Below are 23044 nucleotides of genomic sequence, written 5' to 3' on the forward strand. Positions count from 1 at the left end.
AGACTTTGCCACGTGGGGGGATTTGAGGTGTTCTACTGTCAAAGGAGCCTGTGGGTGAAGTGACTGAATCCAGAAACATGGAGAACAGAAAAGTCTGTGGGTGATCATAACATCAAAAAACATGAAATAAAGTCAGCTGCACACTGACAAAATGAAAGTTCAGGCACTCTGCTGCAAAGAAAAATACAAAAGGAAACGTGAAGCATTTTTCTGGCTTTCAAGGTTATTTGTATCATAAGAAATTTGTGTACGGGCTCTGGTTTTGTTTGTTTTATTTCACTGCTGCTATAAGCTTAAATCATGGTAATGTTCCCGAGCATAGAAAAGATAACATGGAGGACTCCAATTTCAGTGTCAGGATAGTTAAATACTGTTTTCAGTGTAGATGCAACCAAAATCCTTCCTTTTTTCTCCCCCATCTCAAGCATCAATGTATTAGGCAAACTCAACATTAATAACAACTTGTTGCCTTATCAAGTGGGCTGAAGCATTAAACAAATGAAGCTGGCAGTTGACTTCTATCCACTTACATCCAATTAAAAGGAACTCTCTTGGTTCCCCAGGAGTTGTTGTTCCCTGCAAACAGAGAAAATTTGGAAAATAAAAAATCCCCGAGTACCACAAAAATGTTAGGTTTGGGTCCAACCTCCGAACAAACGGCAGCTTCAATTCAAAGATTCATCTCACTTCACACTTAGCCGTCAAAAATGAAGCAGATAGATTTCCAGAAATGCTTGGCAACTCCTTTTGAGAAACTTTCTCCTGCACGCTCAGAGCCTGGAGCAAGAGGAGCTACTGCCCCTTTTGCACTTTGTCGGGCGAAAACATTTAGCCTTTTCATTAAGAAGTCTAAATTGGGCTTGGACTCCTCTCCAAGACTGGCCCTAACCAGAATGGTTGGTGGTAACTTTGGATCAACCCCTCCAGTTCTTCCAGGGATGTCTCACTGGCAATTCACTTTCACCTTGCAGTTGCTACATGATGGGTGAAAGGTCCTGTTGTGACACAGAGTTGTTTTTCCAGGGGGTGGGTGGGGAGTGAGGTGGGGGAAAGCAGGAGCAGAGATGCTTTGACGGCAGGGGAGGGTTAAGTCTTTCCTGAGAAGATCAAAGAAGTGGAAAGAAGGGGACTGATTTTTGGCAAGAGGAGTACAGGGCACATCTCGCTGCCTTCACACTGTAATTCATGGCTTGTTTTTGAGACCAATCATATGATTTCTTCCATAACAAGGAGGGGGAGGGAGGGGAACTTGGTTAAATTGTAAATGAGCATTACTTCAAGTGCTCTGAGGAAATATGTTCTTTTGCCATAGAACCCATACATTATTTCCATGTGGTTACAGGGCCTTGAATTTCCTGGAACTATCATCTAGACCTTAATTCTCCTCACACTCCATCCCTTTAAAATTGAGGAGCTCTCTTAATCAACCTTTGTATCAGTGGCAAATTTGCAGTATGACTTAATTTGAAAGATGCCTCAAAGTGCTGACTCAAACGGTTGGTGAATAAAGGCCAGTCATTGCTGCTGTGACACTAATGCAATGCAAAACAAAATTGAGTTGCATCAGCTGAACATTGGTTTGCAAAAAATATTAGTGACTGAAGCCACTCGCTGGTCATCTTTTATTTATACTTGTGAGATTTAGACTTTTTGGGGTCTGAAAGTGCTCTAAAATCAACTTCTGGAAAAGAGGCACTTTAATGGTGAAAAATCCCAGTCGGATCTATACATCTAAGCTGCATCATTTGCACTTCATAATCTCCTCTCTTTATAGAGCGGGAGGCAGACACATTATTTTAGAACTTTTATTAAAATATTTATACAGCAACAGATGAAAATTCTCATCCTAATATGTCACTTTGCATTTTTCGTGTACGTTCCAAGTCTTTATCTTTTTTCCTCCTCTAATTGAAATGCAGCCGGTACTCCTTCATTCTCTGGATAAGTAACTGTCTTAAAATAACTAGAAATTACTTTGAGACTCAAAGAAAAAACAAGGAGAGAGGGAATTTGAGATAGACAGTTTATGGAGAAAAAAAGTCCCTAAAAAAGATAAAAACCACCCCAATCCACTGTAGTGTTATTTAACTTCTCTAAAAAGAAAAAGTGAGTATGAATTATTGAGTTCTTTGTTAGAATTTTATGAGGGTATGAGGACATTGTTTCAATTCTTTTTTTCTTTAGCGTCTCTTTTTCATGATTCTTAATAAATTTATTTGAGCTAGAACAACCTGGCTACAGAAGAGCAGAGTGCATTTCTTAGTCAGTTCGTCAAATATTGGCTGCTAATTAACACTCAGAAGAGTTACTTAAGAATCAGGGGTCTAGGGACGAAGCAACTCAGCAGGAACTATTTTTCCCAATGCTTTTTTTTTTTATTTTTAAATTGAAATGTCAATAATGCAAATCACCTAATATATGCCGATAAAACGGCTATGACTTTGCACTGAAGTGGCTGAAAACCAGACAGACACACACATATCCACAGAACAAGGGAGAGAGGCCATTAATTTAAAATTTAGAGGACCAATAAGTTTTTGATAGCAATGGGTTACTGTGCTAATGATTATTTAACTCTCTTCATGTCGGGTTAAGTATGTATGGCTATGTAAAGTGTAACGCCTTATTGAAGTGTGACAATGAAGCTTTTGCTTCTGAAATGTTATATTCAAATCAGGTGGGGGAAGCAGTAAGATTATAAAAAGCAGTTACTGTATGACAGCGCTTTTGAAGCAGTTGTGAGGCAGAACATGTTGCAGTAAAAGAAGTAAATTTTGCTTCTGCAAGAAAAAAAACCTATACGCAAACCAAAAATATTTCTGTGTTTTTTCTCCATTCCTTCTCAGCCTGCTGCTTTAGCATGCCTCTATTCATTGACGGTTGCAAGCACAGAGAGGGGAGCATGGCTGGTTCTTCTCTTAATTATTTTCATCCTTTTTCTTGGCTTTGCTTTCTTTTTATTTTTTATTATTATTTTTATTTTAGTTTTCTATTCTTGAGGTGTATATCTCCACAATAAGATACTGGGGATTTGCAGTTTGTGTCTTTTGAGCTTGAACGGACATCTATACATACTATTCAATAAAATGCTGATCATCCTTTTTCAAGTAAAAGTCAAGGCCACTTCTAAGTAAGGAGAACATGGGGGAAAAAAAGGTAAGAAGAGCAATAACTGCTCAATTCCTTGTAAATGATTTGCAGACCTTTTTTTTTACTCCATTGTTCTTCAAGCACAGGAGTTGTATTTATTTATTTATATATATAATCTTTTTAAGAGGATTGCACTTGCTAAACATTTTGGATTGTTAGTGCTTCATGTGGCAGATTCCTTAGTAAGTGCTGCCATTTGTGACTATTTTGTGTCCTTCAGCCCTTCTAGGAAGGTGTAGGTAGGAATGCTCAAAACCTTGTAATAGTTGCCTGTAGGGAGAGGTTGGCAAAGTAATGGATAATGATCTGGAAGCTAGCTGGAATTCAGAGACAAATACTAAGTGTAATCTATCTATATATATACAAAAAAGAGATTTTTTTTTCTAAAAAAGAAGCAAAAAAGAAAATGCAATGAAAATTTATGACCTTAACATTCCTTCAGGGTCAAGCAATTTATCAAATTCTCTCACTTTCTGGTTTCAATTACACAGCTATTGTGGAAGGAACTTATTTTAGCAGGTTCATTTGCCTCAGTAGGGAATACAGGACTTTGGCCTAATGCTTCACCTTTAGTGCAGGCCATTTGAGCCTTAGAACAAATACCAATCATCACTCTTTGGGAAAAAAAAAAATCTGCATCGGCACGGCCTGTTGGAATGGGGTTTCTGTCAAGGTAAACGGTTGTCGGCAATGACTGTGGTAGAGTGGCGATAAATCCCATTTTATTGCTGAAAAATTCCAGCTTCTCTCCATGCCTGACAGCTCCCCACATTCTCGTACCCATTTGGGCAATTTCTGCACTATGTCCATCTGGTTCTTATTACCTCTCAACCTGACAGTGTCTGATCCAGAAAAAGTGCAGGTCAAAAACAGGGGAAAAAACCAAGGTGATGGACAAAACAGAAAGAGAGTGATTGAGAGAGTGGGCCGCACTCCCTGTTCCTCCCTCCCCAATCAAAAACAAAGGGTTAGGAGAACTAAACATATTCAAAGGAGTTTACTTATTCAAGGGAGCTTAATTATTAACTTGCCAGCATCATCTTTATAATAGAAAATTGAATAAGTAACAATCTACACAATCCAAGCGTTGATAATGCCACTGAACATTTAATATTTGTCCAGGACATAAGTGACACCTGCCTAAATAAATCCTTTCATAACTGGGAAGAGTTAAAACTCTAAACCCTCTGTTACAGGAGTACTGGTGTCTTTTCCTTTAGCTTTCAGTAGGGCGAGATTTGCTTTCAAAGGATTACTTTGGGTTGCAAAACTTTGCAGAAGGTCAGTTGCAGCACAATTAACACGTAAATTAATAAATAAACAAATGAATTAAACTTAGGCTAGCTTCATGTAATAGCAAAATGAACAGAAGAAAGTTCTTAATTTATGTACAAGCTTTTTACATGCTGCTGAATCGAGTCTACTTTAGGAAGTTCAGTTTCTTCTCCCCCCCCAATAAGTAGAAGGAATGTTTGGCCATTTTATAAATTTAAAACCCAAACAAATTATCTCAGGACAATCGAACTTTTTAAAGTCAGAACAAAGAAAACCCTTGAGCACTTCCCTTTCCCTCTTCTCCCAGTAAAAACTGTATTGTGAGGTATTTGTCAAGGACCCACTAGTGCTATTGGGACACACGCCTTGAACCCCCAACCCAACATCCCCCTTCAAGGGAGCACGGTGAGTGTAATTGCAGTTCTCATATTTATTCAACCCAAGAAAAACACATATCCCACCTGAAACACTGCTCACTGTATATTTTTCCCCAATAGGTCTCTGCTCTGAACCTGCAGTTTCATCTTAGATTTATACAGCCTCTTCCCCTGTTTGTGAAGATGCAAGGGAAATGAAAACCAACTTTGCAGAGCTATCTCCTATCCTAAAGGTCTAACTGAATTCCCAACAGAAGGAAATCTCCAGCGTGCCCTACTGTCTGCTTTGGTGATCCTTGGTGATCAAGGCTCTTGATCATCCCATGAGAGGCATCTCATCTATGGCAGGACAAACTGGTGGGTATGATGGTCTAATCTAGCACTGAAAGCCTGGAAATTGAGATTATGATTTTATGTTAGGAATTACATTCCCATGGCTTATAGGATCCTATTGGGTCTCAGAAGCTTGAACATGGGCTCAAGCAGTGTAATGGCAAGTGATGGTATGGTTTCCAGTGGAATTGCAGGAACTTGTTGGCATTGAACAAGGAGATAGGACAGAAGATCAGTAGGAAGCGAAAGGTAGGGATTGTACAAGTTCTTAATCCAGAATAGGTCACCTAAAAATGCCATGTGTAAAATGTGACAACCACCTGTTCATGCAACTTCCCCCTCTGCTGTTGGTGGGCCCATTTAAAATAAGAATTTGTGAAGTTTTGCTTTGATGGGAGAAATCGTCCTGCCTGTTAGCTTTTGGTGTCAGTAACGACACTGAGAGATCCAACTCCCTATGGTTAGCATTTGTTTATATTTGTTATGAATTGCAGAATTAGATTTTGTAAGTATTATCTTCTGCACGCCTTTCTATTTATTCAGCTGGGTGAGGGACACTATATGGATTTATAAGCCAGGCTATAAAGGCACAGTTTAAGACACCTATGAAGCCTTCACTGGATGAATGGCTCTCAACCACTCTGTTCGATTCGCTTGCAAAGCCATTGAAAACAATAGAGGCTGACGACAGGGGAAGCCCCAACTTCGACAATAAAAATATGTCAGCATGAAAATGGTTAATGGTGAGTATTATAGCTTCAAAAGAGCCCATTGGCTACCCCTAAAGGATGCCCTGAAATTGTTAAAATCATCAGATGCATCTACCCCTCCTCAGCTAGCCCTTCCATTTGTCTGGCTAACAGTAAAAAAAATACTATAATAAATTTGTAACATATGTTGCCAGACAAGAATAAGCGATATAAATAAAAAGTTAAGAGACATAGCCCCTCAAGAACAATGTGTAAAGATTTAAACTTTCAATGTATTAGTTAAGCTAGGAACATTTTAGAAGTAACTTGAAAGCACCGTACTGTTTGTTTATATCATTCCTCCTTTTTTTTTTTTCCTTTTCTTCTCTTCAGATGGCATTTTAAATCAAAATGTTCTCCATGACTGACTGCTTTGCAGCACTAGGGTAAGTCCCATTTTTCCACAGCTTAACAGAAATATGCCTAAGAAATCTATGCCAAAAAGGCATTTTGTTGGGTTCTAGTATAGGAAGTAAACACAATGTTGTTTGGAAGACAGCCTCTTTTTTTTTTCCTGCTTCTTTTTAATTTTTTTTTTATAGTCCAATTGTATGAAATTGTACCTTTGCAAACAGAGCTACTATCAAGAAAGCCAGTTCTTCATGAAGGTGACAAGTCTCCAAACTTGTAATAAATTAGCAGCAGCAGCATTAAAAAAGAAAGGATAAAGCAAAATATGCTTTGAGACTTGGATGGATATTTTATCTATCTTTTTCTTTTATTGAGATATCCTTAGAAAAATGGCATAAAATAAATAGTTTTACAAAACAACAATATAATCAATCTCTAAATGAGAAGATAACTCAAGGATTTCATTAACTGCTAGTAGCCAGTTTAAATTGTAGTTTTGTCCATAATGTCTATCTATCTATGTATGTCCAAGTTATATTAAAAACCTTTAAATGGCTTTGTAATATCAGCTACATCTAGCTATTATAATAATTAATGATACTGTTTTATAAATCAATATATGTATTCTTGATAAATTCATATCCAGTTAATGGTGTAATTTAAATAAAAAATTAATGTAATAAAACCCATACTGGAATAGGCAGGAAATCTTTAAAGGTTAAGAGGCAAATTTGTCTAAATTCTTTTCTTTGTACCTATTTTTGAGAAGGCTTCCATTGAAATTCAGCTGATAGCAGGCTGGCTCTTCAGACCGCACTCTCGACATTAGTTTTGTGTTAACAGAGCTCGGTGAGTTTCTGCAGCCAAAGAAAAGGGAAAAGCTCCTTCAGCAAAATGAATACTTTCCTCCCTGGTTTCTCATCCTGCTGCAAAGAGAAAAAAATTACTCCAGCATTTGGCCAGAAACAGAAATGGTAAAAATGCCCCCTTTTTTACCATTTTCCATTGTTCCTATATTTGTGTTGTTACGAGGATATTTTGCTTATTTAGTACAGTGTCATTAAAAAAGGTAAAATATGAATATTTTGTTGCAGGCTTGAAGTGCATTCAGAGGAGCATGGAAACCCTGTAGACTGTTCAGTGTAATAAAAAGCTATTCTTTATCTCTTGTTTTAAATACAGTTAATCCCGTTTATTCAGCAAACACATCTAAGAGCAACTTGGAAAAAAAAAAACCTGGAAATTGCCTTTTCATATTTGCAGTGGTGAGAAACCGTGGCTCTGTTCCTTTGCTTTTATTTATAGTCCGTAACCACAAAATGTATCTCTAACAATAACAGGGGATTTTAATAGGCAATATTAATTGTTCTTCCTCTAACTTTTGATCTTAAAGGTTTCAAACAAAAGTCTGCTGCCTGTTTATACACCAAATTTGTTTGAAGAATATCTTTCTGAAATGATGTAAAACATGACACTTTGTCATCTGTACTGACATGGTGCAGAACTGTCATTTTAATCCAAAGAGATATTTTTTTCTTGGGGGGGGGAAGTTTTTTTTCCTCAACATTGCTCTGCCTTATTTAGAGCAGCGGCGATCTGCACAGTTTCTTTTGACGCTGATGAGTATTTCAAGCCCCTTACGCCGAGGGGAGGGAGGGAGAGAAAGGAATTTGCTGCCAGTCACTCTGGCAATCCAGCTCCATAAGCCATCATTTATTTGCTAAAAGTTTACATTTCAAATGAGCTTGAAATTTAAAGGTGGGTTATCTGGATGCTGGGGCTGCGTTTAGGAATGGAGGGAGAATATACAGGGATCACGTTTGTGTGTTACTGTCTACTAGAGTATTGGTAATATAGCCATTTAAAATGTATTTTGTTTTTCGATGCAGCTAGGAGCAGAAGATACACAGCCATTCCTAGGAGGCTTAATTTAGGCTTTATAGGAAAAACATCAAACGGCAGCTTACAGTAACACACTGAAATACATTACACATTTTAAATATCTTCATTTGGAAACATGCGTTATTTTATTTTTCCTCCTCCTGGGATCATTAATGTGCCTCTCCCCAGACAAAGCAAGGACAAGCCCCATCCTTAAAAATTATCTACTTTACAGATCACATTCCTAGGCATGTTCCCCACTTTTTATTACCACGGATAACCTCTTAATGCTATCACAATTTTATACTTGTTAAGAGGACATCTTCCGTATATTTAACTGCAAACAAAGTGACTTCATTTCGGGGGGTGAGAGGAAGGAGAAATGCTTTGAGATGATTAGAAACATAAGTTTCTATCTTCTGTCACACCAGCCTATCAATTATTCAAAACCCTACTAAATTTAGATGTCTCTTCCTAAAACGTTGTTTGCACTCATTCCCTGGGAAGATGGAGGCGGCTGATAATTTGGCTAAATTATGCGTTTGAGCCCAATGGTTACAAATGAAAGACTAAAAATCGGCAGATTTATTTGCTGCTGCTGAAATTTCTCAGCGGTGACGATTCGGACCAGCTTCTTTGGGGAACAAATCAAGGGGCCAGGCGGCACCCACAGGTATTTATGTGAACAAAACCACATCATTACAGCTAATAAAATGATGCATTGGTGACTTGGTGGGAGGTTTTGTTGATCGGATAGGGACCAGCTATGGGAGGCAAAGGACCTAAGCAGCCCCTGAGGTGCTTCATGCCCCAGGTAGTCATTACCTGAGTGTAAAGACCAATAAAGGGGAAATTAATGATATTATAAGATGAACTATGAAGGATGTGGGGGGGATGATGCTGCATCAGGCAGAATGTAATGTGCTCACCCCAAACCTGCACTTCGAGCATCCCTGATGCAGCGCCTGGCTGCGGCAATGGTGGAAAAGATCCCCCTTTCTCAGCAGTCAGGGTGTGATTGGCAGCAAGGCTCTGTCGAGCGTGGGCGTCCTCCTATGCGCACCAGTCGCAGAATGTGAAAGGGAGTTTTTGTAATTTTTTATTTTTTTTTAAAATAGATGGGCTCTGACAAAGAACACCACCTCTTCGCAAAGCCTCATTAGCACTGGTCCTTTGCAGCAACAAACAAACCTCCGCTTGGTTTATCAGTGGCAGAACCTCCTTTCCTAGAGGAAATATTTTTGGTGAAGATAATTCGGTTGATATTGCAATAGCTTAATGGGGGCAAAAAGCTGCAGACCCTGTAACAGGCAGAGGCATGCCTCCAGCAGTCCTGTGCACGAGGCATCACTGACTTCTGCACTGGAAGGGTTTCACGGTGCTGGGCATGACAGCAAGAGAAGAGTTGAAAGAAATGCTGCCGATTATGAAAAAGAAAAATATAAAAAAAAGAGCATAAAATCCACCTAGCAGAAACACCACCCTTTCTCTTGCAATGACAGTTGGTAATTGCAAAACATAGGCAGTGTTAGTGGAGGGAGAAAAATATGAAAAAAATCATTTATATTTAGAAACCAAAACATTTCAGGCAAACAGAAAGCAAATTGCACAAGCCCTTGTGTCATCATCTGCTCGAACCCTGCCCCCCGCTTCTGAAGTCACACCACTAAGAAATGTATTCCCATTTTTACAACTCTGGTATAAAGGCAGGCAAGTGGAGATGGGGAGAAAAAAAAAACCCAAAACAAAGGACGTGTGAGGGCTTTCATTTATTTTGATAATCCTCCTCCTGCTCCAGAGCGTTTTGCTGTCTTTGTCAAAGTGAATGACAACAATTTGGCCAACTCTCTCTGAGCTGCACTCAACAGTGACAGGCAAATTATCAGAGGCCCTGCACTCCTTATTATCAGAGGAGAAGTCATCAGGAGGACGTGCGGAGGATCCCTCTCCCCTGTCACTATTTGTCAGTGGGACAAGGGCCACTGCTATGGGTAGCTGACAGGTAATTTCAACAATAACAATTACTCCTATTACTGGTGTCATAAACAATTCGCCCAAGGCATGACAATAGCAAAGCTTTATAATTCAATGCCATATAAATAAATGCCAGCAGGTAACAAGTAATTTAGCTCCAATCAGGCCTTGGCCCTGGCATTAATATTGTTATTGCAAGAAAATGGAAAATTGAAAAAATTCAATATGTTAATGAATTAAGAGCAGTTCAAAGGCTAAGGGAGGGGAGGAATGATCCAGGGGGAGTGAAGGAAAAAAAACAAAAGAAGAGGCAAAATCATGCTTGCAGAACTGGCGCAATACTTGTACCCATACAATCTTATAACTGGTTTTTGATATAAAGTGTGGTCTTGCTATGCGACCTTTCATGTCTGGGCAAAACACATGAAGTAACCTGAATCCCACGCCATGCCTCAGTGTACCACACTGTAAACAACATGTGTGAAAAAAGATGAACTGAATTTAATGGCTTTATTATAAACAGCAGTGTATTTGAAATTTTATGCAAGGTAAAGATTTAACAAAGGTTAAAGGTTTATTTACAACTCCATTGCTTTATTGTCCTCTTCTTGCATTACTTTAATATTTTCTAAACAAGCACTGTTAAATCACTGATTATTATTTATCAAGGAGGATTTTATTGTAGGTTTTCTGTCCTTAAATGTCCTTTGTACACCACAGCACCTCCAACCCTCCTATGAAAATGATGATCAGCAGGAAACAAGTCAAAGTCCAATATCTCCAAGTCCAACTTCTTGATCAACTCGATTTGCAATTTTACTATTTGTCCAGCAAGACAATGTAGCATCAGGCTGACAGCAGTAAAAGAATTTGAAAATCTCTAATTAGGAGAGCTGTGGAGCAATTAACGCATGTCAAATTTCACTTCATCAAGTGCCACTCTAATTTTCCCACTAAAAATTAATGGACTTTTTTTGTGTGTGTGTGTGTGTATTTGAGTGTGTCCCCTCAAGGCAATGTTGATTCAAATCTGCTCAAGATGCAGCGTTGCACAGCTAAGCATCTTCTTGATTACAACCCGCCACACTTCTAACTGCTTTCATTCTCACTGCCACAGATACTTTGTCAACAGTCAAATTACGCCATGCTGATAACAATGCATAATGGTCTTCTTCAAAGGAAGCTCCTGTCATGGAGCAGCCTTTCATAAAATCCAACTGTTTTCTTCTCCTGGATATAGATCTGGCTAAAAAAATGAAGTTTTTGCGGTTTCAAGATTGGTTGCAATGTAATTTTTTTTTTCTTTCCTTTTTCTTTCTTTTTTTTTTTTCCTCCTTCTCCCCCTTATGCTAGAATTTATTTATTTTTGAGCTCATCTGAAGTTACGGCAGGGAACTGTTTGAAGAGCTATACAGAATGGAAAGTATTTATAGTCATTGTTTGTACAGGCTTTGCTTAACCACTTTGCTCCAAGACATTTTCAAGAGCAACATCCTCCTTCTCATACCACTCATTTCTTTTTTCTTTCTTTTCTTTTTTTTTTTTTTTTTCCCTTAAGGTACAGGGCAGCATCCCACACTCTTTGCATAAGCACAAGCCCCACTGACGTCAATGGGAGTTTTGCTGGAGTGAGGGCTGCACGCCTTGGCCCACTGCTATAAACACGTTGGGACTTTCTCTTTTAATGGATGGTATTTAGATTCTGTGCGGGGCTTGTTTAACATGCACATTTGCCAGAGTCCTCAAACATCATGGGGCACGCAAGACAAATTGCCTTTTTGTCAGAGCAGCGGTGTGGAGGGCAAGAAAAAAAGCAGTGAGCTATCCCAGCTAGTTTTTACTTTCTGCTCCCTTCTCCCCACATTTTTTGGGAGATCAATAGCAATAAAAGCCAGAGGGTGGTGTGGGGCAGGATTTCCAACAAGGAGAAGTGGAACATACTTCAAAGATACTTTTTGCCTTTAAGTTTCATGGTTTAAATGTGCTTCTCTGCTCACAAACTTGGAGAGAAGGGGGGTTACCACACACAGCTCTTTCTGTTGCTGGACTTACTGCTCCTAACAGAGAAAAATCACCCCAGTGGTAGGGTATGCTTTGGCATGCATATGCCTGTAGGTGCTAGAAAACCAAGCCAAAACCACCCATTTCCTATTATCTGAACCATCTTTCTATCAGTAACTTCTTCCTTAACTTCCATAGGTAAACGATGGATGCCTCAGTACCAGGTAATGTGGGTGCTGCTCCACCTGATACTTTCCTATATCCTCCCCATTTACAGCTAACCCTCCCCTCCGGCCATTAACATTTTGCAATTCACTCTCTCCAGCATATTTAGAAATGTGAGATATGGGGTGTTTGCCTACTGAACTCTGGATGTTCACCTCTCTGTGTCCTCCAGCTAGGTCAGAGAAACAAGTCTTCCCCCAACAACACACACTCCAGTCCATGCTCAGTCCTCGAGCATCCTCAGACCGAAGGCACGGCAGCCACTGGGCCTGCAGGTTAATACACATGTAAGTGCACTTTTTTTTTATTTCATGTCCTTCCTTAAGCTTTAAAAATTTTAGTGTTGCTTTTAAACAAAGCAGAGGTTATATACTATGCTTCAACACCCTCTCCTTTTTTGTGGGGGGAGGAAGGCCCACAGAAAATGCTGTCATAAAAATAATAGGCAGGGCCGTAAATTAAAGAAAGAAAGAAAGAAGAATGTGATTATATAACACATCCTGCAGTAATCAATTTTACCTCCAATATCTGCTTTTGTTTTCAAAATGCTAAATAAACAATACATAATGCATCCCTCATCAGCCAAAACCATGAGGGCTCTGTGCTCAAATAACAGGAAACATATTCAATTTTCCTAACAGAAGACAGTTCATTAAGCTGTGCCACATCAAATAAAACTTTAATTTCTCCAGCATCAGAGTCGCAATGAAAGCAATTGAGGAAGATGAGCCATATGGTACTTCTATCAGCAAACACATATTGCTCATTCCCCCAAAGTTTTCTAATTCTGCTCCCCAGACCTGTGTAATATAGATAATGTGCTCTGAGCGCAGCAACCATGAGCTATCTGGTGTACACTTCTAATACTGTATTTAATGGGAAATAATGAATCATAAAAGCCTGCAGAAGACGGCTTTTGCTAACCTAAATCTCAGCTGTAATTTCATTGTTCTGTGCCTAAGATGCTGTTTGCCCTTTTCAAACAACAGCAGTTGAACATAATTATGCTGTTATAAACCTGGGCTGCAAAAAGAAAGCCTTTCTAATATAACCAAGTTTTTATTAACTCTTGAAATCCTGAGGCTGGGGCAGCTGCGGGCTAACAGAGAGCTACCTGTCAGGTTTTAGGGTTCATTAAAGCACACACACATGTATATCCCAATTTCCAGCATGTAACCCCACAAATTAGATTGATGACCCTCACATTGGGCCAAAAATGCAACAGAAGTCTATGAAAAATTAGGAAATCTACTCGACATCAGGGAATCGGACACTTGTCTGCTTTAACAGCTGTAAATGCCAAAGGTGTATAACCTAGTAAAAGGGGGATATTTTTTAAAAAAAGTGAAGTCTACTTTTCTTCTTCTTTCCAGTTCTAAAAATTGTGGTTAGTGCCTCGAGTAAAGGGCCCTCTAAAGTTTATAGTGTTTATCCTCCATTTATGAATCTGTAATGATCTATTTAATGATATCATAAGGTTAAAAGTTAAACAGTACAGTATTTTCTCTGTCTCTCAGAAAGCAATCTGTGTACCTCCAAGAGATGATCGGGGCTGTTTTCTGAAGAAGCCAAGAGATAAAGAAGCATCTATATATTCACATGGGAGGACTCACAAAGGCAGGGATGAGAATATAAAGGTATTATTTTGACGTGATGAACTCTGCTTGGAAAATGTCTTCAACTTATCCAAAGTAAGCTTCATTCTTTCCTATCCCCCGTCCTCCCCTCTCCCCTCCCGATACAAGCCTAATTTAAAACATTGTCTAGATATGCTACTTTTACATATTGAAAACATATTTTAGTGGCTGTGTTTGTTTTGGCAATATATGAACCAAAACTCCCCAATTAAATTAAAAAGAGTGACTTTTAGAAGTTAGAGATTGCCTTTTAAAAGCTTATTAAAATCAGCATGTTAGATGTCTGTGAATTAGCTCAGACTTGATTGCTTTCATTAAAGCTGCCTGTCTGTGTGCTGCTTTGTGAATGTTCAAGTCCATCTTTTTCGCCCCTTATCCCCCCCACTTCGAGCTGCCTCTCGCTGCTTGTCAACGTGTCTTTTCCCTCCAAATTTTGAAACCAAAACTCCTGATTATTTTAGAGAAGCAACGGCTAACCCCCTACAAAACATCACAACAAAAGTCACCAGCAATCCGAGTCAGAGAGAGACCAACAGGTAACAGAATATTAAAAAAAAAAAAAAAAAAAAGCTAAAAAGGAAAAAGAGAAGACATCCCCAACGCACCCACCATGACCAAACCAATCCCCCCAAAACCCCCACCCCAAGCCATCAAAAAAACCCAAGCCATCACATTGCTTATAGCCCATGAATGCCTTAAAAACAAATGTTTAAACAGTTTTTTTTTTTTCTCTGAAGCAGCAGCAGAAAACCTCTGCATGCTCCGATGGGTTACAATAACAATGCTCTATTGCAATGTAAAACAAGCTGGAGGAGAAAAAGGTGCTTTTTGTTACCATTTTATCAAAGCTGTTCATCTTCTAGCTGCAGGCAGCATTTTGCTGGAATTGCAGATATTTCTCTGTCCGGGCTCCTTTGTTTGTGCATCTCATTTGCATATATTTATCTCCAGCTGAGGGTGCTTTCAGCTCATTAAGGCCTCCCCTCGCATTATTTCATAAGCCAGCTGCTAGGAGGGATTTCACCTGTGGTGACTGAGAAAAGAGGGGTGAAAAAACCAAATTCTTCATAAAAAAAAAACCAACAAAAAAACCCCACAGCACAACCAAGGAAATCTTCTGACTCTCTTCCCCTATAAATGGGCACCATTTGTGTTAAACAGCCTCTTGTCATGATAGATGCCTCCTGGGGTCAGGGGGGAAAGTTGATTTGAAGGTCAGCAGTAAAACAACAGACAAACCAGACGCCAAACTGGTTCCTTAGCTGTCGGTGGGAGCAGTGGTACAACCAGGTCTTGAACCTTTTTCAACCTCTAATAAAACAGGGGAAGAATCTGAAGTGGAGCAACCAGGCCCCAGAGGAAAAAAACCCCACAAATAATATCAATATCAAGCAGCAACGGGAAACAACGGGGCAGCTCTCAGTGTTACAGGCACACTGCTATTGTTTCAAGAGCCGGGGAATTAATTCCACTTATTTATTTAAGGCGTGTCAACTCGCTGCCTAAACCTGTTTCGGTGTCAAGATGAATAAAACTTTTATGGCTCATAAAATAGAGCCATTCATCTCAATGGTCTTTGTGATGCCTGGGTTGTGGTTTTTTTTTTTTTCCCTTCTCCTCCTGGCAGAGGAGCTGGTCTGAAATTTCGGCATCCGAGTGCTACCAGCTCACTCGTAGATGCAAAGAAAATTTGGAGGGGGCATCATGAGCTAAACTTCTGGGTTTGATTACAGATGGTTAATGTTAATTCATCACAATCATATGCACACCCCTCACCCCCCCCTTCTTTTATCCCTATCCTAAAGCCTACAATGAATTTACGTCATCTATATGGAGCTTTGGACCAACAGGTAATAAAATACAATAAAGCCTGCTTTTTATCAGGAAAAGAAAAATCCCATTAATTATAGTTCATGACTACTCTAAACCAAATGTTCAAATAGTAGTTGGAAATGATGCGTAAAATCTCAGCATGTTCTGATAGGTTATAGAGTCAGTGGTTTATTGCAATGTAAAACAAGCCACAGGAAGAGAGGGTGGTTTTGTTTACCATTTTCATCAAAGCTGTTCATCATGTTGATATACTTATGCTATATCATGACCCCTACGTACATGGCATTTCATTTATTTATTTTCCAGGTTGTTGCCACTTTTGCTGCCTTTGCCTTGGAGAAGTCAAGTAATTCTCCAGCCTCTTTGAAATACGTCTCGTCTGCACTGAATTTCTGCAGACAAACCAACGGATAGATACGGATGTAAGAAATATTTATTATCATTGAGGAAGGTTTTCTTTTTACTTAATCTAAGGCAATTAGTACCTGAATAAACACAGACTAAGTGATCTACCTCCTCAAAAGGCAATTAGACTTGAAAAGAGCTGTTCAGCTCTACCCAAGGAAAGCACAGTTCTGATTAAGACACTTTGGAGATTCGCTTTCATCCCTCTTCCCTTTTGCCCCGGAAAACCTTTTATAAAATCCCCATAACTTTTAATTTCTCCCTGTGCCAAACACAGGGGCCACTTTCAGCCATTGCCGCCCTCTTCCTCCCCCCCCCCCCCCCCCCCCCCCCAGTCTCTTAACCCTGCTTCTCATTTTTCTTTGCCTCTAATCTAATCGCTAATTCCTTGGCTTGGCCAAATAGTTAAAAATGTTAAGTACTGCTCGCAATTCCTGCTGCCTCCCCCTCGTATCTGTCTCTGTTTATGGAATGGGCCCTGGTTTCCTCCTGCTCTTGTTCAGCTGTAGGTCTGTAGGTCAGGAGACTGTAAATACACACAACACTACCCCAACCCATAAATCTAAGCAAAGGGCAGCCTTATATATTCAGATAAGGGATGTAAGGGGAAGGGGGTAGGGGGTAAAAGAAAAGGAAAACAAAAAAAGAAAAATAGGCAGACAAGCAGACTCTGTGGTGAAGGAGGCACTTTGCTAGAGACCAAACCTGAGGTGCTAGCAGGCACTGGGGGCAACCTCTGTGGGGCAGAAGGAGGGAAGCTCCTGCTACCCTGCAGGATGTGCCAGCAAAACATGAATCTGAACTATTTGCCCTCCTCCCACTCCTCCTTGTTTATATATAAATTATTACAAAAGGCATTTTATTACCTTTGGGGCAACAAAATTAAACAAGAGATTTCGATGGCTTTCTCTCACCTAGACCTTTGTTGGTCTATTTCCCCCCCAACCCCCATTTTATTTCCAGCACCTCCGAAGCTTTCAAAGGAACAGTCTCCCCTGTTATTGCTTCTCAGTTCCAAGGTCTTAGAATAAATAACATTGTTATTACTCACTTCACCAATTTCCAAGAAGAAATATTGCTGTAGCAAATGCGAGCAGCACTAATATTTGCAAAGTGATAAATGGATTGTTACATACCTTCCCGTCTGTGTGGCCTCCAGCCATCCTCTGGCTGGCTACATCCATCCTTGGGGTGGGAGGGAAGGGTGTCTTTGAACTTAGTGGGGGCCAGACACTTAGTGCCTTGCACAAGAGGCTGCCCCCAGCCCCCTCCCTTGCCCTAAGATGTGGAGATAATTTTTAATGGCAAGACCATGCTGGAGATGGTACCGAAACCGGGGAGAGCAGGAGCCCTGTACCAGCATCAAACATCCAAGATGCCTTTGGCTACCGTGCCACTGTGGGCATAATAAATACGAGGCTTTTGCTTGTGTTGGGTGCTGCACAGAGATGGGTGAGAGGTTCAGGACATCCTCGTGGCATAGCGGCTGTCCCACTGCCCTCCCTGGCCCTTGCTGGTGCTGGCACAGCTGCTCCAGTGTAGAGTACCAGATCTCCAGTCTCACAGCAAGAGCCACCTGCCCTTCTGTGGCTGCCAGTGGAGTGAGAAGTGTATAGAAAAAAGAAAAATTGTCTTTCAAAAATTCCACAGCGCCTGAATGGGAACAGCAGTGAGTGCCTGAGGTACCAGTGGTACAGATGCCTAGGGGGGTGAAAAATCAGAAAGACAGATCCCCAACCACCACCTCCCTCATTGTTCATTGAATCTCATTAATTCACATGAAATTCTGTTAAGCTTCCTTGACCAAAGCTGAGGTTAGGAAGGTGCCAAGTGAGAGCAGCCTGCTAGCCTCCTCACCCCAAACCTGATGGCTCACCACATCACTTCTGAGCTTCAAAAGAGATAGCAATTGGGAAATTCACACTGAATAATTAAAACAAAATAGAACTTTGGATTTCTTATTTTAAGCAGCAATTTTATCTGGCTTTAAGACATGATTTGAGCTCTTCCAAATCAAGTTATTCCTGGGATGTGTATCATGCTGAAATCACTCCGAATGTGTGGTAATTTAAACCAAAGCAAATTGTGTTGCTTCAGATTCACAAAGAGTGACCTGCTGACATTTCTTTGACTGAGCCTGTTGTGCTTCCAGGCTGCAGTCCACATGTTAGGGACTGGAAAAGTTTGGTTGGCTAGTTTGAAGTCCTTGACTGGGGTAAGCACCTCCACCTGAGGTTATGCAGGTACCAGAGGTGCCGTAAAAGCTTGTTCTTCCTGTGCAGAACATCGTCCCCCCTTCCCTAGTGCTGGTGTGGCATCATATGTGCAGCTGGGGTGCCACCAGGAAAAGGAGTGAAAGCATCCTCCCTCACGCTGCCCTCCCTGGTCTTCTCTCCCTCTACATCCCCAGGAATCAACTGAGCCCACACTTGCTCTAGGAGATACTCAGTAGTACAAGCAGGTCCCACATGGAGATTAAATTCAGTGTTATCAGCATCTATGTGGTGCTCAAGCTCAAGATGGGAGGAGGTGAAGGATGTGTGCAAAGGTTTCAGCACCCAGGGTGAAGGTGTTGTTATGCTCTGGCAGGGCAGGTACCTGGATAGGTCTGTGCCTGAGGGAATGGGAAAGCTGATAAGCTGAAAGGCTGAGGCTATATTTGGTTGTTTTTTTTTTCCTAAGGGGTACCTTGATCCATAAAAGAAAGAACAGAGAGCTAACTCAAGGATCTCAGAAACTGGGTAGGGGTATGAAAGGGTCAATCAGAAGAGGAGGCAAAAATATATCTGATAGTTTTTCCACCTGACAAAAGTAAACGCCATATTTTCATTTTCTTAAGAAAATGAAAATAATTGAAATGAAGGCCATAAGCTATGAATAAGGTTAGAAAGTCCTTTGGGATGTGCTGTCATGCAAAATACATACAGTTAATAGCATTAATAAAAATGGATTGTATTGTTTTCTAATCAAAGAATTAATATGCAAACAATCCACAATACTCTCTCATGACTGCATAGGTCTGTGCTCATACAATTGTAAATATGCATATAATTATACATCTGTATATGTGTGTACATTTATACCCATACACACATTTACACGTATACATGTGTGCATATTTACATGTATTCATGTGTGTATCCATGTCTACACATATACATATGTATATGTAATTGGTGCCTTGTAGAACTGTACAAATGTACACACTTTTATATGCACACGTATGCACAAGGACACATACATACATAAACAAATGTTCACACACACATACATACTTGTACACACATGCACACCCATAACACCCAGCTTGCCACAAATAACGAAAGCTGCAGAAGTATTTAACAAATATAGCAGTGAAAACAGGTGAGAGCCGGAGTAGTGGCGTTGTGGGGAGCTATCCTGTTGTTTGGAGAGATCTAGAAACCTCCCTAAACATTTACTAGCACCTTTCCTAAGTCTGGGAATGGGGCTGGGAATGCCTTAAGACCAGGATTTCTTTAGCAATTCCTGCCAGGCAGGAAACCCTGTGGGAGCAGTGCTGCTTGCACAGCTCCTCTTTCAGCCCCAGGAAGAGCACAAGTAAGAAGAACAAATCAAAATAATTGAATATATACAAAACATCTACATTTGTGTAAACAGCAAGCTTTGAAAAGGGGGAAAAAAAATCAGGTTTTCATTTTTATTATTTCTTTTCTTCAAACCTCAAAAAAAAAATAGTCAAGGCAGTTCTTATTTTATCCAGACCAGTTCATAAATCCCAAGTCATAAATCCACATGATATCCTGGGCTGCTGGATTTTGCATTTGGAGCTCTGAAAGACTGATAGCTGAAAGATTTATAAAATCCCAGGTAGCCAGAGTGCTCCCTATTGGCTCCACATCTGAGGGGTCCCCACGTTCTGCCTAGCCCAGTGAGCTGGATGTATGGGATATATTGTGCTCAAGCAGCAGCCCTCCCTATCTTCTATTTTCAGCTCTGATGAGGGCTAAAATTTTGTCATTTGGGGTGGCTGGGCTTCACTTAGTGACTTTTCTGTAGAGATGTGGGGAGAGCCAAAAGCAGGTGATGCCAGGAGCCTGTTGTTGCCTCCTCAAAATTATGCCTTGGGTTGTGTCATAGATGTATGATTTAGCTTGTGTAGGAGACTCAACCATAAACAGCAGAATTGTTTCAGCTATATTGGATATACATTTAATTTTGTTCCTTGCAACATCATTTCATAGGAGTTCAGTAAGAAGGGACTATCACTGCTGGGGTCAGAAGATGATACTTGGAGAGGAATAGGACCAGGCCTTTAGCAAGAAAATGGTAGATGAGATGCCTTGAATAAAGCATACTCTGCAAACAATTTAACTGGTAGAGCAGCACATTCATATTCCCCAAAGAGTACTGAAGGGCACTCATGTGTTTTGTTCTCTTTTTCATAGGTGAAGTGGATGTTGCACATGAGTCTGTGTGTATTGGGAAAAAAGTCCTCCCAAACAGACCCTCTGAAGAGTGGTGTGTACTGCATGTCTGTGTCCATAGGATGCTGAAAACTCAATTAAAGCCTTCCCCCTGTTGCTTGCCTCTATCCTTCCTCAATGACCATATTCAAGCCTAATATTTTTCTCCAGACTTGCAATGACAGACATTTTTAATATGTTTCTGTTGCATTAATAGAAAGATATATCATCTATATCTCTATATCTATCTATATAAAATCCCTCTCCAGCAGTTACAATAGTTCCTTTATAGCTGTAAGGTATTAACTAACATCTTTGTTACAGAGCAACAAAATTATTTGCTTTATATTTCAGATATTTTTATTAATGGGTCTGAATGCATTGAAGTCCATGTGTAAAATTCTTCTTACCCTTCCTGGGAAAGAACAGTGGAATTAACCTGAGATTAGCTCTGCTTGTTTGGCTTTTTATTAGAAGCACACAATCCAGCTATATTTAGGTGATTTTTTTTAGTTTTTTTGTCTACTTGTATTAGTGGAAATTAAAGCATTGCCATGGTTTATGCTTCCTGCATGCTGCGAGCATCTCTGCCTTTGACCAGCCACCTTAAAGAAGCATTGCAAGTAGCTTGGTTTGCATGCCAAAGGTAGCTGCCTGTCTCTAGCAGGCCTGCCCCCCCCAACCCCATCAAAATGTTCGGGCTCATTAGAAACAATTACTCATTTAAGAGATCAAACTAAACCACACACAAACAGACCAAAGCATTTACACGAGGACTGTGTCAGAGTCACGGCAGAAAAGATTTTTCCAAGCTATTCTTGAAATCTAAAGCTTTCCCAAGCCTGCTCGTGGCTCTCACAAGGTATTATTCTCCTTTCCAAGCAGAACATATTTCTTTTTAAACCTCAAACTCCCATGGACTGTGTTTATGCCATATTTAATCTTTTCTTCCTGCTTCCTTACTCTTTATCCCTCTTTCAGCTGGGTTTGAGCCATTCTGATCGCATGGCTGTTGAATACAAGGCAGCATGGCTGGAGATGGGGTTCAGAACGGCTGCCTGGACTGGTCACTGCCCAACACACCAAGGATCTGGGCTGCACCATTATTTAATCCACCCTGGCTTGACAGGTTGCTTTGGAAAGGCCAGGCAGCCCCGGTCCTGCTGCAGGGAGGTGAATTTGCTACGCTTTGCCTCTTTGGCATTTCTAGAATCTTCAGCATTTCTAGTATCATAGTTTTGGGAGCTTTGGTGAAAGTGCCCGACTCTATTGATGCCATTCATCTTAAAATGCTAAGGTGGTCTTTGCTGGTTGCTGATCAAGGAGATTGGGCTGAAATTAATTCCCCAGTGCAGAAGAGCTAACAGACCAGGGCGAAGGACAAATGCTCACTCGTGTCTATCGATCAGTCCTTTTCTCCTGTGTTTCTGCTTGCAGTAACTCTGGAAGCAAGAGACGATTTCTTTCACTTTCCAAACAGTGATTTGGGATGTAAAATCTGACTCAACATTAGTTTCTGCTATTTTAAATGTTCAAGCCACCTTAAAAAATTGTTAAAAGCATCCACAGATCATCTTTTCTTTCTCCATTTCTTCTAATTCTGTTACGATTTCATTAATTAAAAACACTGTACAAGGACTAGTATTGAGCTATAGAAATGAAAGGTCAATACGTGAACATCACTTCATTTGTAAATAATAAGGCTCTGTAATCAATCATCTAATTTTCACAGAAGACATTAATCTAAAAGCAAAGGATGGAGACATTTAGAGGATGTACAGAGGGGATCTTTAAATGTTAAATGTTCTTTAGCATGTGCTAAATAAAGGGTTTGGCAGAGCGAAAATACAGCGCGCAACACTGACACTCCAGGGAGAGTCTTTAGGTCAAGTGATTTGTACCTTCAAAACAGTTCTCCACAGCACTGTAAAGCCTCCCTGTTGGTAGCAGTGAGATGGGATGGAGTTATTTAGGATAATAACTGTAGCAGGGAAAATACCGCAAAAAGGAAAAAAAGGTCACGTGTGAAAAAAAAAGTCATGTGTGAAAAAAAAAGTCATGTGTGAAAAAAATTGCCTGTATTTTAAAAGGTGAATCAGCCCTTTTCACACTGTTATTTACTTTCCATGAGCAGTGGGAAGTGAGTTTTCCTACCCTTCCTTCTCCATAAAAAGATTCCTCTGGACTGGTGAGTGGAGCTGAGACACACTTGTGTGAAAAACTGCGAGGCTAGGTGCCTTCTGTACCCTGGGCACAGGAAGGGAAACGACACTGTGAGTAACAGCATCCTGCCAGAGCCCACATGGGATTGTTTCCTACTCCACAGGTAGCAGTGGGAATCCACATAAGTGTTTAAAAACACAACAGTTCCTGCACGTTGGAGATCCCATGCCTGACAAATACCACTA

General features: G+C 40.3%; 1 long non-coding RNA gene across 1 annotated transcript; it reads left to right on the forward strand.

Moving 5' to 3' along the window:
• Positions 1–13864: 13864 nt before the first annotated feature.
• Positions 13865–22481, forward strand: LOC138717520 (uncharacterized). The gene is made up of 3 exons (XR_011336884.1): positions 13865–14007; positions 16093–16208; positions 20619–22481. It is a non-coding gene; the product is annotated as an uncharacterized lncRNA (long non-coding RNA).
• The last annotated feature ends 563 nt before the right edge of the window (positions 22482–23044 follow it).

The sequence above is a fragment of the Phaenicophaeus curvirostris genome, chromosome 2, assembly GCF_032191515.1.
Source record: "Phaenicophaeus curvirostris isolate KB17595 chromosome 2, BPBGC_Pcur_1.0, whole genome shotgun sequence".
Lineage (NCBI taxonomy): Eukaryota > Metazoa > Chordata > Aves > Cuculiformes > Cuculidae > Phaenicophaeus > Phaenicophaeus curvirostris.